This window comes from Mustela lutreola, chromosome 1 (assembly GCF_030435805.1).
Source record: "Mustela lutreola isolate mMusLut2 chromosome 1, mMusLut2.pri, whole genome shotgun sequence".
In the NCBI taxonomy this organism is placed as follows: Eukaryota; Metazoa; Chordata; class Mammalia; order Carnivora; family Mustelidae; genus Mustela; species Mustela lutreola.
In genome coordinates this window covers 128,216,943-128,233,911 of record NC_081290.1, presented here as the reverse complement: position 1 = coordinate 128,233,911, position 16,969 = coordinate 128,216,943, and positions in this window count along the sequence as shown.

Genomic DNA, 16,969 nt, shown 5'->3' with positions numbered 1-16,969 from the left:
TTGTAATCTCCCCTAGGCTCTAAATTTGATACACTGCTATGATATGATTGATCATGTTTCTTCATTATTTAGTTGCATTTTTACTGTGTGTGGCTTTGCAGTAAATATTCAGTCTTCATAACACCTTTGCAAAGAGACATTTACCTAGGGCTCTTTTCTAGAATCAGACTACAATGAAATCCCATCACGAGGAAGTACAATAAAAAAGTTTATTATTTGTACATCACTACCAATAGACTTAATGATACATATTTCCCCATAATGGAAATATATGATAGCACTGAAGAAAGGGAATCCCATGAGCTTCTTGTAATGTTGTTATTTTCAAACTGGAACAAATTCATTCTAATTTGTACACCTTATTATTTGTCGCACCGAATAGCCTCATTGGTTCTCTACTGAGCTACTTCTATTGAAGTAGATTTTAATTTTGATCACTCCAGCCAAAAGCACATATATGATGAACTGTGATCATAAATGACAAGATGGTGATAAATATGAAATTAAAGCAGACTTCTAATTCTGTCGACTGTTGCTGTTATGCTTACTTGGTTCTTGGAACTGTAAGCTCACAGAACAAGAGGCATTAATCACAAGCATCATGGGGTAATCTGTTCTGACAGAGCACCATGTGTGCTCATTAAATGCAGTGATTCTTTCATTCCTTTAATCTTACTTACTTCCTTTTATGATTCTTGTCTACTAAATCTGAGAATGATACAACAATGGAAAGCAAGAATTAATTGCCATGCCTAACATTATATAAAAGCATCTAGGGACTTCTACTCATTAAACATTTGGCAAGCAAATAATTTCACTAAATGGCACTGACATTATCTACCTTTCTAAATTATGAATTGACACACTATACATTTAATTATCCATAGCGTAATGATGATGAAACTATTAAATATATTATACATTACTATAATTTTTACAGAAACTGAATACTGTTACATTAAGTATGGAATATTTCACTAAATTGTACAGGACCATTCTTCACAGTATTTAGACAAATACTTAAATGTAAGTTATAACATGGAAAATATGAATTATTTTATACTTTGCAGATACTTTGTATCTACTGCTTTAAAAAAACTCGTAATTTACTTTTGGATTTAGTTCTGTGTTAATTATTTGGTCTAGTAGTTTAATAATTCTATTTGGACCTTTAGAGATTACGATTACATTGTGCATTTCTTAAGAAAATTCAATGTAGTTGTGAATGTGTATAGGGTTATTTTCAGGCAAACTTGGTGCTAAATACTGGCTGTACTTCTTGACTATTTAACCTTCTGCAACATAACCTCTATGAAAGCCTATCTTTCTCATACTATCAATCAATACTACCTTTGATATGAGTATTAAAAGAGGCTATTCTCTCAAATCCATAGCATCCAGTAGGGACAGAATAAGAAATAGTCACCTGTCCAAACACTTTGCAGTTTGGATATTTATAAATCAATGATAACAGTAGAGGTAAATGACAGAAATAAATTAGGAAATAGTTTTGGTTTTTAGTAACAGAAAATCAGAAAAAGGTTTGGGTAAACAGGTATCAGAGTATATTTTTTTATCAAAGAAAAGAGATCCCAAATTAGGCACACCAGGACTGGGACATCAAGAAAAAGATAATAAAGACACAAATAACCATTTTTGGGGTGCATGGTAAGACACTTATGTTTTAGAAGCTTGTGTCATTAAAACTTCTAAGAGGTCATAAAATTATGTCAGTATATTTGATAATTTATTTTTTAAATGTTTTTATTTATTTATTTGAGAGAGAGAACAAGTGTGTGCATAGAGTGAGAGAGAGAGAGCACAAGCAGGGGGAGCAGGAGAGGGAGAAGCAGGCTCCTTGCTTAGCAGCAGGGAGCCCCATGCTGGACGTGATCCAAGTACCCCAGGATCATGACCTGTGCTGAAGGTAGACGCTTAACCCACTGAACCACTCAAAAAGCCAATATTTGATAATTTAAATAGATAAATTAAAAGAAAAAATAATACTAAGGTGACTCATAAAAACAGCAAACTTTAATAATCTCAGTATTAAAATATTAACTCAGTAACCAACATCTTATTATCATGAGAACTTACTGCTCATTTTTTTGGTTCAGTGGTGAGTTCTAACAAATATTTCAAAAATAAGTAGTTTCAATTAAAAATGACCATATAATAGTGAAAGAAAATCCCCTAATATAATTTATGAGGGCAACCTTTTATATAATAAAATCTGACAATAATTTGTTAGCATGGAAAATTACACATTATTATTGGTGGTAAACACATATGTAAACAGCTTAATATATTAGAAAACTGAATCCATAAATACATAAAATTTAAAACATCTTATAATAATCAATTTTGTTTTATCCAAGTAATGTGAGAGCGTTAAATAAGGAGATCAGTCATTGGCATCCATCATATTAACTGATTAAAGAAGAAAGCAAAATTTAGGGTGATCTTACTAGAGGCAGGAAAAGCTTTTGGTAATGTTAAATATCCATAAATAGTAAAACTATTAAACTAAAAAGGGAAGGCAATTTCCCTTCTTTGATAAAGAATATCAGCATAAATGACTTATAGTAAGTATCTGTCCCTTTGAGATCTGAAACAAGAAAAAGATGCCATTTATTGGCATTTGGATCTAATTATATACTGGAGGTCTTCACCAGAATAAATGGAAACAAAACAACAAAAAGAGAATCTCCAATTTTCCCCTAGCTTAAAAACTAATTATTGTTTCCATTCTTCTGCTCCCACACCTAAACTTTAAAAAGCAAAAACCCAGAAGACTCCAACATCCTGAAACTTAGTGTAGGTGTGCCCTGGGAATATCTTTCAGAGAGGATGTGTCAGTTACTACAACTGTTCAACACCTTTCACTAAGTCCTTTAACATTTTCCTTCCTACCAATAAACACCGTCTTGTAATTGACTTAGGTTAGATCTTACTATCACAGCATTTTTAGCTTCCATTGCTCTTTCAATATGGGTGTCTATGTACATTTGTTACTTTGTTTTCTATAGGCTATATTCCAAACAACATTCACTTCCAAATCCGACACAAGTGAAAAATGAGTACATATATGTATATACATGCATATGTATAGAGAAAGAGTTGGGTGATTATCAAGGGCTCAAATGGTGTTTTTAAGATGCTAACATTGTTTTATTTTTTAAAATAAATTGTAAATACATTAAGCATTAACTTTGTTATTATTCATTACAATGATTTTTCTGTCTCAATAAATTACATGCCTTTATCTGTATGTAAATTTCACCAACTTTGCTTATTTTTAAGAAAGAGATCTTCAGATTAGATTGGTGCTTATTCACTTTCCTTTTTTACCATAGTTCTAAAGTTCTTCTTCTTCTTCTTCTTCTTCTTTTTTTTTTTTTTTTTATCACAGCCAATGATAAAAGAAACTGTTTGTTTTTGTTTTTGTTTTAATGCCCAGCATAGGTACCAGTTGGTCACTTTGTAAAGTTATAGATGAAACTACACAGTTAAAAAAATTAAGCAGACACAAATATTCATGTGGCACAACAGTCTGGGAAGAGGTTGTGTAGACACAAATAGCCTGATAACTTTCAACATTTCCTTTCATGAGAGCCAGTCCTTATATCTGGAAAAATATTATACTATAGTGATCAGGGGTCGTTTAGTAATGGTTCCATGAGATTGGTCGTACTGTCACCAGACTCAGGTCCCTGGGCAAAGTGACAGCAAAAACAAGCTTGGGCCCAAACATGAGAAGCACAGGCAAGGTTTTATTGGGACAACAGCAGCAGCTGAAGGGAGACATGGTCACAATTAACATGTCAGACTGGATTCTGGAAAAATAACCAGGGAAAGTTTGTAAGGGCCAGGGGTGGGAAAGGACTGATGTTGAAGCATGTGGGGGCAGGGAAGTCCAGGACACTGGGGGTGCAGTCGATAAAACATGCTTCTTCATACATCATATCTTTCATTTACATATTAAGTTTCCATCTCTGGGTGTGTTTTTTTTAGCAATATGACGAAGGAAAAGGTCAGTGAAGGGTCACATTTGGTGGCAAGCTTATCTGACAAATTTGAACTGGTCTAAGCTTGCTCCTTGGCTGGTGCTTTGCTCTGCAAGAAAACAAAACAAAACAAAACAACAAAAACAGCCTGTAAGTTGTTCTGCAGCAAAAGTTGCACCAAGGAGTGTCCCAGGTACCCAGAGGTTTGTTACCAAGGTGCCTGACTGTCTCAATGCTGTGTCCACAAAGGTTGGGAAATGTAACATATTTTAATAAAGTAGCCACAGATTTTTTTTTAAACCAAAAAAAAAAAAAAAAAAAAAAAAAAGCAGAAGCTTTAGTGCTTTCTAAGGTAACCTTTGGTTAAGATAACCACTTTATGGAAAAGGAAGTTAGGAACCAGAGATGAACACTGATTTCCCAAGGTCATAGTGCAAATGAGTGCAAAGCTATTAGTTTTATTTATCAGATTTTAAAAAAATATTTTATTTATTTATTTGACAGAGAGAGATCATAGTAGACAAAGAGGCAGGCAGAGAGAGAGAGAGGGAAGCAGGCTCCCTGCTGAGCAGAGAGCCCGATGTGGGACTCGATCCCAGGACCCTGAGATCATGACCTGAGCCGAAGGCAGCGGCTTAACCCACTGAGCCACCCAGGTGCCCCTATTTATTAGATCTTAATGCCCTACATTTACACCATCCTTTACCTTTATTCCCCCAACTTATGGATAAAGGATGTGCTTTTAGATTCATACTTACCATCCTTGAGATACATAGGAAAGCCAGGAGAAAAAACAATAATGATATTAAGAGCCAATATGAGGTAAGTGTTTACAATGTACTAGCTACTCTTATGAACATTTTAAAAACATTAATGTAAAACATTAATAAAATCAATAAAATATTTCTGGTCAACTGGTACACAGGGGTTGAGGGAAAAAATGTTTATTTCCTCTTCAGCCTCAAGTTGTATTTAGTTTGACAATATTAAATCATTTAATGTTTATAAAAACTCCGTAAGTTAGTGTATCAGTTATCTACTGCTACAAAACAAACCAGCCCCAAATCTCTCAAAATTAAAACTTCTAACCATATTCTCTTGCAATGATTTTGTCTTTAGAAATTTGAACTGAATCTCACTTGGGCACTGAGGCGATTACATTACATTCGTCTGGTGGCTTGAGGGAGGTTGTTTTGTTGAAAATGGTCTCACCCATCCCTCTGGTAGTTGGTGCTGGTTGTGCTTTATTTTAGCGAGCACAAGCATTCTTATTTAGTCAAGAAACCATTTTTTTTCTTTTGCATGAATTTTTGGCACAGATATTATAATAAAAACTATAAGTACATCAGATAACTCTCAACAGAGCTTTTAGCCACTAGAATGAATGAGTGATATGTCAGTTTAATACACTGATTGTAATAGATCAAGCCAATTTGTTTAGGTAATTTTTGATCTAATTGTCTTTTCAATTTTAATTAACATGGACAGGGCTATAGGAAGACAGAAATTGTTTCTGAATTTTGCTTTTATCACAAATACTCACATAAAGTTGTTTAATAGTTATGTTAGGATGATTAGTTTAGATGAAAAAAAAAGTATAGCAGAACTTGTAAGTGCTAGTGAAATAGAGACTTAGAGATATGTATTTTTTAACTGTAGTGCTTAATATACATGAACTAGAGTAATGGAAGTATTGCAAGACATAGCTTAGAATAGCAAATGATGAACAAGGTTTTCTATTCCAGTAAAAAAATGGAGTCTTCAGTCTTTCTCAATTTATTTTTTGTTTGTACTTTTGAAATTTTGCTCATACCTTATCTCAACAATATGATTGGTGCTCTTCTTTCTCTTTACTTACATCTATGCAATATCCTAGAATCAATAAGTTTTCTAATGGGGTCTCCTCTTTCTGAATGTATTATGTTCGGGAATTTCTTTTTCCTATTCCAAATTCTCATATAACTTATGCACAAGGACAAATAATGATCACTATATTTGCTCTATTAATAAGAAAGATGGATTTGTGAATGCAGGTAAAAACCTAGTGAGAGACTTTCTACTCATTCTTCCCTGAATTAATTTTGACCATCCAGTCCTAAGTACAACTGATGGAGGTTTTGGGATGTGGTTTGAGGAGGAGACTGTTTATCACTCAGTGGATAGGAGGAAGAGAAGAGCCCCAGTCCTTATCAGAGCACAACAAGCAGCAACAGAGAAAGCTAGCCAAGAACCCAGACTGGAGCCATGAATACCTGTGCCTTTTTCCCAGTCTCACCATCCATCTGGCCATACATTTTGGTAATAAATATGTACTGAGTAACTTCTGTGTGCCTGGCACATTTCTAAGCAAAAGAGATAAAGTGAACAAGACAGAATAGGTACCTGCTGTCATAGACTTTATGGCACAGTAAGGGTAATAAAGAAATACAGTAGTCATCAGAAATGTGGTTGGAAGGCAGCTATCAGAAAAGTGAATTATAGTCATGAGTTAGCCTGGTTAGAGGAGTAATCTAGATTAAGTGGTCATGGCAGACTGTTTTTAAGACAAAACATTTAAGCTAAAATTTGGAGGATGCTTTGGAGGCAACCATGCAGAGATTAGAGGAAAGAGAATTTCAAAATTAAGAAAAAGCTGTCTTGAAGATTCTAAGGTGGGATCAATAGTATATGTAAATGTAACTGATAAATGATTTCCATGACCTGGCAGGCAGGGTTAAATATACTAGGTCAAAGGATTTGGAGTTTTTTATATATATGAGAAAAGGATATGTGATGGGTTTTTATTAGGAAATTAAATTTATGATATTATTTATATTCAGGCTCCCTCGGGAGCATTAGATTTGGAGGGGGTTGGGCTACAGGAAGCAAAGACTTAAGTTAGATGTTTATTACAATATTCTTGAATAGGAATAGTTGTGACATATTCTGTAGCAGTGTCATTGAAAATAAAGAGAATTTGGTCCTTATCACAAAGCAAAAAGCTTGCCAGAGGATGGAGAGTAGGACAAAAGGTTTTCCCTTACACTCTTTAAAAGGATGAACACTTTCCTGGTGCTTAATAAAATCAATAAAATATTTCTGGTCAACTGGTACACAGTGGTTGAGGAAAAAAAAAGTCTATTTCCTCTTCAGCCTCAAGTTATATTTAATTTGACGAATACATACATATTTATATATTCAAGAATATATATGGTATTATAGTAAATATAATACATTTTTCTCAAAGAAATATATATTTCCAAAACAATACTATAGACAAGATAATGAACTAATATTCAATTGATATTTTAAAAATAGTGAGGAAATTCCAAAATATAGGAAAAGTGAGATAAAATTGAAGAAGAAACAAACTTTATTAAAGACATTTGAAATATAAATCTAATGTTAAAGTAAGAACTTTTCCACTATAATATCTCAGAAGAATGTCAAATACAAAGAAAAAAGTTTTAGGAAAAGAATGCAATTATCAGAGCAACTAATTGAAAAATTATATTCTGAATATTCGTGTTCATTAGGATATTCCTTTGCAAATAGTATAAGAGGTGGTAACAGGGGCACTTTCTCCAAGGCTCACAGACCTGAAACTAACTTTTTTTTTTTTTTTTTTAAGTAACTTTCTAAATAAGACAATCTGCTCAGGTAGAACTCCAGTCATATAGCTGGTACTTGTAAAAGATGCAAACAGAGCCTGAAATGATTAGAAATATTCGTAGGAGAAAATTAAGTAAATATCAAGAGCAGTAGATTCTGGGAATTTGCCAAGAAATAAACTTTCAGCAGGTCCACCTTCTGAAGTTTCAGTCTTAACCCAGAAAGAGAGTCATTTAATGCTATGGCATGGAAAGTAGAGGTAAATATAAGATCATCCATTCACCAGGTGGACTGAGTCTAAACACCCAGACAAATTATCAGCACACCCTCCTCAGATGCAGGCCTAGTCATAACAATATCCCCTTGTAAACAAATTCATATAATCACATATGCAGAGGAGGATTTTGAAAACAAGACCTGATTTATACACAATAGAACAAAGATTCTCATTTGAGTCGGGGAAATTTTTAATCTTTTCTCTTCTTAGTAGGCTGAGAATGACTGAAGATTTGAAAAAAAATTCCAATGAGGAATGAAATACTTCCGTTATAAAAATTATGTTGATAATCTTTTTGTTATTTCTTTATAAAAATTCCTGCTGTAACAATGAATTTAGGCATCTATTGGTCTTAAAAATGGTAAATATTTGGGGCACCTGGGTGGCTCAGTGGGTTAAAGCCTCTGCCTTTGGCTCAGGTCATGATCTCAGGGTCCTGGGATCAAGCCCCACATGTGGCTCTCTGATCATCAGGGAGCCTGCTTCCTCTCTCTCTGCCTACTGTGATCTCTGTCGGTCAAATAAATAAGTAAAATCTTTAAAAAAATGGTAGATATCTTTCTCATACATCATTTATATTTTTACTCTGTTGACAGATTATTAAAAGTTTTATATTTTATGTAGCCATGAATTTCTTTTTTCATTTATAGCTTATGGATATAGTGTTTTGTTGTCATTTTCATACATTGCATACTATCTTTTGCATTTTAATCCATAATTCATACAGAGTTAAATTTTTGTATTTTGTGAAATAGAGATTTAGCTTTATTGAAAATAGTGTATATTAGTATCATTAAATTTGTTGATTAATTTACCTCTTGGTCACCAATTTGAAACACCTCGTTTAACAGATAATTTTGTTACCTATGGGGTAACTGGGTGATATGCATTAAGGAGGGCATGTGATGTAATGAGCACTGAGTATTATATACAACTGATGAATCACTGAACTCTACCTATGAAACTATTTATACAGTAATGGTTAATTAATTGAATTTATAAATTATTATAAATAAATAAGTTCTACTTCCTGAATCTGCATTTTGTTCTATTCATTTATCCTTCAAACTCTTTTATTAGACCCATTTTGACGGTTCTGAATACCTATAGTAATTTTATTTTTTTTAATTTTTATTTTTTAATATTTTATTTTTTATAAACATATATTTTTATCCCCAGGGGTACAGGTCTGTGAATCACCAGGTTTACACACTTCACAGCATATAGTAATTTTAAATTAGTCTATATTACTGAACTCTAACATTTATGCTACATTTTTTATTATTGTTTGAATTTTATTATTTGTAGATAATATGTTTTATCTCAATATTGTCCCTTATTATGTTACACGAATAAGATGCTTTACAAAATTATTGATAACATATGCTTTTAAGATATTAATGTATATTTGACATTCATATAAATAACATTATTTTACTGTAACTTTTCCTATTAATTTAATGGTTGATATGATTTTTTTATATAAAAACTTCTCTATTATAGTATACTAATAAAGTTGTGTTTTGTTTATTTGGGGTAGTAAATTTTCTCTATCTTGTAGATGTTGAATGTTATCAAAAGACACTTTGGATTCTATTGAGATAGTTATATATTTTTCTTTTCAACTAATTATTATAATCAATTATGCAAATGGATTTCCTAATATGAAATCACTCTTGCATACTAAAGTAAACCAAATTTGGTCATGGTATATTAGTTTTAATGCCCCAGCGGATTCCATTTGCTAATATTTTATTCAGGACCTATAAATAAACTTGGTCTAGAGTGCTGTTTCCAAAGATATATTCCTTGAAACGTTGATTTTCTGGATGCTATTAAGTTTTAAAAAGTTTTTTTTCTGGTTAGTTCGCGAAATCCTAAAATAATTATATAAAGGAGTGAATACTATAGATGTTTGATTATGGCAAGAATATAAGATAAAAGAATCTTAAGACTTTTCATGCACAGTCCCTGTAAAAGCTGAACAAAATAAAACAAAAGTTAAAAATAACTAAGTCTGTGGGGCACCTGGGTGGCTCAGTGGGTTAAGCCTCTGCCTTTGGCTCAGGTCATGATCTCAGGGTCCTGGGATCAAACTGCATAAGGCTCTCTGCTCAGCAGGGAGCCTGCTTTCCCACTCTGTCTCTCTGCCTGCCTCTCTGCTTACTTGTGATCTCTGTCTGTCAAATAAATAAATAAAATCTTAAAAAAAATAAGTACATCTGCATTTTAAAAAGTGGAACAAAGATGAGAGAGAGATTTACCCTACAAAATATTAAGATGTATTATAAAGGAAGAAAAATGACAGTGGTATAGGACAGAGAGGAACAGGACAGATACATGAATGAAGTGCCCTAAATCAGGACAGATACATGAATGAAGCGCCCTAAAAAGACCCATACATATATGGGTCTTTTTCATGAATGATACATTACAAAAGGAGAATGACAAAATTTGAAGAAAAGACAGGTTATTTAATAAATGTTGTGAAGAAAACTTCTATACTAGAATATGGAAAAATACTTAGAAACAGTTTGAAATAAAAGATTATTAGCAAAAGTTATAATAGAATATTAATACAAGAAATATCAAAGAAAATCTTTATTAGCTATGTTTGGAAAAACACAATGGAAACATGCCCCCAAAACATGTCAAGATATAGATGTGAGAAACACTAAAAGGAATGGAATAGAACGATATATGAAAAAAATTAATAAAAGTAAAGCTTATATAAATGTTTTAATATTAAGTAATCAAAATTGACTTTAAGGCATATAGAGTTACCAGAAACAAAGACGATGATTATATAAAAGAGTTCACTAAGAATGTATAGCAGTTTTGAACTTGTTTGCAGCTAACAACTTAAAGGAAAAATCTAAAAAACTGTACAATAGATAATATGAGCAACATAACTGATGAAAGATATCTAGTGAACATAAATTTATTCACATGTTTAAGTGCATGTGAATATTTAGTAAAATTGTAATGGGATTAAGAGATATATAAAGATATAGGAGTTTTATTTTATTTTATGATTTTATTTAAATTTAATTAACCCAGGTATAGTACATCATTAGTTTTTGATATAATGTTCAATAATTCATTAGTTGAGTATATCACCCAGTTCTCATTATATCACATGCCCTCTTTAATGCCCATCACCCAATTACCCCATCCAACCATCCACCTCCCTTTCTGCAACTCTCATTTTGCTTCCTGGAGTCAAGAATCTCATATGATTTGTCTCCTCTGATTTCTTCCCATCCAGTTTCCCTCCCTTACTCCTTCTGTCCTCCATGCTATTTGTTATGTTCCACATATAAGTGAAACCATACGATAGTTGTGTTTCTCTGATTGATTTATTTCACTTAGCATAATACCCTCCAGTTCCATCCATGTTGATGTAAATGGTAGATATTCATCCTTTCTGGGTAATATTCCATTGCTAGGTAATATTCCATTGCATACATGAACCACATCCCCTTTATCCATTCATCCACTGAAGGACATCTCATCTCCTTCCAAAGTTTGGCTATTGGGGGCATTGCTGCAGTGAACATTGAAGTGCATGTATTTCTTCTTTTCACTATATCTGTAGCCTTCGGGCAAAGATGCAGTAATGCAATTGTTGGGTCAAGGATAGTTCTATTCTTAATGTCCCAAGGAAATTCCATATTGTTTTCCAGAGTGGCTACACCAGCTTGCATTCCCACCAACAGTGTAAGAGGGTTCCCCTTTCTCCACATGAAAAAATGCTCCATATCACTTTCCATAAGGGAAATACCAATCAGAACCACAATGAGATACCACTTTACACCAGTGAGAATGGATACAGGAGTTTAGTACACTACCTTCGGTAAAAGACTTTTAGCAGATTGAAAGATAAATATGTACACAGACAATCTACACAGTGAGATCAGCATGATAGATCTTTTGGATAAATGTAGAAATTTCATACCCTAATGACATAGAATACAACTTTTCTCCCATCCACATGGGACATTACAACATTGATTATTGATTACATAACAGTGACAGAAATATCACAAACAGTCTCCAACCACAGTGTAGAATTTAAATTACAAACACATTGTATAAAGGCCTTCAACCTGGAAGTTACAAAAGCTTCTATTAAACAACTCTTGGTGAAGAGGAAAATACAAATTGAAATGACAGAATCTCTAAAAATAGTGAGCTCAAAAGTACATATTATAGCTTGTAGGCCATATTTACAGCGATGAAGAAAAAGAGTTATAATTATAAGCATCTATATCAATAAAACTAATGAATGAAAATACACAATTAATTTTTCAATTCAATATGCTAGGGAAAAAATAAAGTAATATAATAAAAAGCATAAAGAAAGAAAGTTTGAAATAGAAGCTTGTGAGGCAGGTATTAGGTAGAGTATATCTAGCTATTAATTTGAAATCTATTCCTCTGGGCAGGGGGTACGTTTAAGATAAGGTTTTCCAGAGAAACAGAACCAAGAATATATAGTAATTAATTAGATAATTAATTAAATAAGTATATGGCATGTATACATTATATATAATATACTTTAAGGAATTGGCTCATACAACTTAGGGCTGACAAGTCTGAAATCTGTAGGGCAGGCTGATAGGCTGGATATTCACACAAGAGTAGTAGTCTGATACCCAAAAGCTGGAGACATAGGTAGAATCTCTAGGTTTCAGTCTAGGGGCTGATTTCCTTTTTCTTTGGGCACCTCGTTCTTTGCTCTTAGGCTTTCAACTGATTAGATGAAGCACACATTTATTTTTGAGGGTAATATACTTTAAAATGTGCATATCCTAGTACTTTTACTTTAAAATTTTTACCTTTGAGACACTCTCACTCTTGTGCATGAGATATTTATAAGGCTTTTTATTTTATCACAGGTTATCAAGTGAAAAAAATCGACTAAATGTAACTACCCTTTAGCAGATGAATAGATAAACTGTATTATTTTTATATATGTAATACTCTACTGCAGTCAAAATGAATAAAAAAGGATTTATTTGTATCAACATGGATGGATTCTAAAAACATAATATTGAGGGGTGCCTATGGCTCAAGTGGATTAAGCATCCTACTCTTGGTTTCGGTTCAAGTCATTAACTCACGGTGAAGAATTGAGCCCCATGTTGGGCTATGTGCTCAGCACAGAGTCTGCTTGAGATTTTTTTCCCTCTCTGTCTCCTTTGCCCTCTATTCTCCCTCCACTCATGCTCTCTCTCTCTCTAAAATAAAATTTTAAAACATGGTGGGGGCACCTGGGTGGCTCAGACATTAAGCATCTACCTTTAGCTCAGGTCATGGTTCCAGGGTCCTGGGATTGAGCTCCACATGTGGTTCCATGCTCGGCGGGAAGCCTGCTTCTCCCTCTCCCACTCCTCCTGCTTGTGTTCCCTCTTTAGCTCTGTCTCTCTCTGTCAGATAAATAAAAATCTTAAAAGTAAGTAAGTAAATAAATAAATAAAGATTTAAAAAAAACATAATATTGCATCCTAAAAATATTGTCAAAGGATAAAAACTGTATGTTGCCAGTAATATAAAATTAATGATAAAAAATATTATGTGCATTTCTATGCATACCTACACATGCAGTGGATATATAAAAACACAAGATTTATTTAGATACCAACTTAAGATCATATTTATGTAGAAGTTGATAGGAAAGCAATGCTGACACTATATTGTTACGATTTTATGTTTTTAAAATTTAAGAAAAAAAAAAAAGATGTGAAGCAAACACTGAAAAACAATAACAAGTTTCTCCAGCAAGTATAAATGGTCTGGTATTTCATGTCTTCTACTTTTCTCTGTGCTTGAAACACTTCATAATTAAAACATATAAATTATATATTATGGTGTTCTGCTCATAACTTCATATTTACAGATATATTTCATCTATATTACTATGAAATTATTTGAAAATTATTTAACAGATATCCAAAGTTAACATACATGTAATAGTATAAACCTGAAATACGAAATAGTCCTCCTTTTCTGTTCTCCGAGAAACCATTTTTATCAAATCTTGACAGGAGATTTTGAAAGTGTCCTCTCTTCAGGCTGAGAAATGTCAAAGTTCATCTTGTTATGAGAATTCCCAACATGACAGAACTTTCTTCGCTCTAATTTGTAATGCAAGGTGTGAGAACAGAAGTTATGGTTTGATTCTTAGAGGTGTCAATGTGAGAAGATGACAAAGGTTATTACAACTCAGAAGTGCCAAACACAATGTAATTTTGGAGAAAAATAGACTCCATTAGAACTCAGTTTTTTGTTGTTGTTGTTGGTTATTTTTTTTTTTACTATAGTCTTAAGTTTCCAAATACTATTTCACCTTATAAAGAGTAAATCAAAATAAATTATTTCAGTTTTACCCTTTGTCAGAAATGTCGTGCAGTTCTCTTTGAGGGTAAACTTTAAGTTTGTTTGTTTTAGCTGTGTAACTATCTTTTTTAATTTGGAAATCCAGATTTGCCTTTGAGGCAGAAGACTTTTTTTTTTTTTTAAACCAGAGGATGGGAATTGAGTATGGTATAAGCTACTTCAGAAGACCTTTAAATTTAACTATAAGTCAAATTTAAGGAAAGTTAAGTGAAAAAGTCCAAATGGAAAACTTCTGATTAAGGTTTTAAATTTTTGTTCAATGAAATATGGGAATCAGGGCACCTGGGAGGCTCAGTGGGTTAAAACCTCTGCCTTCAGCTCAGGTCATGATCCCAGGGTCGTGGAATAGAGCCCCACGTCAGGATCTCTGCTCAGCAGGGATCCTGCTTCCTCCTCTCTCTCTGCTTCCCTCTCTGCCTACCTGTGATCTCTGTCTGTCGAATAAATAAATAAAATCTTTAAAAAAAAAAGAAATAAATATGGAAATCTTTAATCAAAACTGTGTCTCTGAAAGATAGGGTTTTTTTTTTCCTTATCTGTACCTGTATATCTTTATTATGAAGATTGTCAAATTGTTTTTGCATTAATGAGAATGGTGTAGATATATGAGTTTTGTGTGTTTTCATAGGGGTATGTGTCTGTGTGTGTGTGTGTGTGTGTGTGTGCACATGCACACAAGCTAATGTCCAAACATGGGCTTACAAGGAGATAATAGTTTACACTGGATTATTCCAGAAGTAAATGCAGGCTCTGTCTTCCCCATTACCTCACAATGGAGGAAATATTGAGAAAATAACTGTATCATTGGTCTTAAAGCAAGAAACTTTAAATTAGCTTTGGTCTTCATGATGAGTTGTGGCTTAAAAATAAATCACCCAGACATTAGGGAAATGGATTTTAGCAGCACTGTAGTTATCTTCACAGGAGCAGATGGCATTCTTGTGGATAAAATGAGATAACCCTAAAGGCAGTTGTTGGTCCTACAGTCAGTGATTTTAAGAAGAGATTCTCCAAGTAGGAAATGGTCTTTTCTTTCTATAAAGTCCAGGGTCAATGGACCACATATGGGGAATATGTGGATTCTGGGTAGCTGTGGATTCCCACTGGTGGTAGTTGTGGAGCTGTGGTATGGGCTGGGGAAAGGAGTTGGAGCAGAGGAAATGAGCAGTTTCCAGCAATATATAGGCCAAGCAATAAGTAAACAAGGAACTTCCTAAGTGTTTCAAGGTCTGGATTTCCATGGTGAATTCTACAAGTAGCCACTTATAATAGGATATATATGTTAATCTGTGTTGAACTTTCTTGCAGAATTCATAAATATTCAAAAATGTGTAATTAACAATTAAATCTTGGGAGGAGTTCTACTTCCGTTCTGAAAGTAAAAAGCTGGAAAGGCGACCCATCACTCTGATACTAACAATGAAGAAAAGACACAAAAACTATGAAATCATAATTTTTTGAACCCATCAGAGACCTTGGATTATGGGACCACCAATAATTCTGAATTGTAAAGTAGGACAGGTATCTCCAGGAGGAGTGCTATGCCCAGATCACTTGTGGTGAGGAACAGAATAGAAGCAAGAGGTACCATCAAGTGGTTAAAAATAAATCAGCTAAAAGTAGAGGTCTTGCTAAAGGCCTGGTGTGCGTTATCATGAAAGTAGAGACCATGAAGGGCCTTAGCTGCATGGGTAGTTTGTGCTTAGTTGTTGGTTCTTTTCCACAAATTTTCACTTAGTGAAGTGAAAAAGTTTGGGGATGAGGTAGAACATTAGAGAGAGCCTCGCTCAGTGATGTACGTGAGCCAGACAGTAATAAATACTGTTGCAGGAGACCACAAAGCCCTGTCCTCACTGTATACCTTTATCAGACATGGAACTAAAGCTTCAAGTTGCTGGGTGTACTGGGGCTTTCACCACTAGACATGGGCGAAGACCCAGTGTAGCAGGGAGAAAAGCAGCAGAGAAGAATTGGAAGTGTGTTGAACCTGTGGAATTTTATAGTTTATAGAACTGTAAAGTAAAGAATAATCCAGTTCATTTCTAAAACCTGTCTCTTTTACATTTTAAATATCTGTCAATTTTTTTTTAAGATTTTAATTATTTATTTGACAGAGAGAGAGATCACAGTAGGCAGAGGGGCAGTCAGAGGCGGGGGGGAAGCAGGCTCCCCGCTGAGCAGAGAGCCCTATGCGGGGCTCAATCCCAGCACCCTGAGATCATGACCTGAGCCAAAGGCAGAAGCTTAATCCAATAAGCCATCCAGGTGCCCCAATATCTGTCAATTTTAACCCTTTTCTCACATTTAATGTTTCCACTGAAGTTCAATTATCCACCTATTCATCTTAATTATTTAGACTGATACTTTCTCCTGCTTCTTTTATCTCCATAAGCCAAGCAGAGTAACCATTTTTATTTACTTATCTTTAAAGTATTATTTATTTATTTATTTGTTTTGAGAGAGAGAGAGAGCAAGAGACCAGGAAGGCTCAGAGAGAGAAGCAGACTCCCTGTTGAGCATGGAGCCTAGTGCAGGACTCATTTCTGGGACTTCAAGATCATGACATGAGCCGAAGACAGATTCTTACCGAGTCACAAATGTGCCCCAAGAGTAAACATTTTTAAATATGAATCTGACCATACTACCCTTCTTCCACTGTACTGGCTATTGTCTGTTGTTTAGACGAACTACC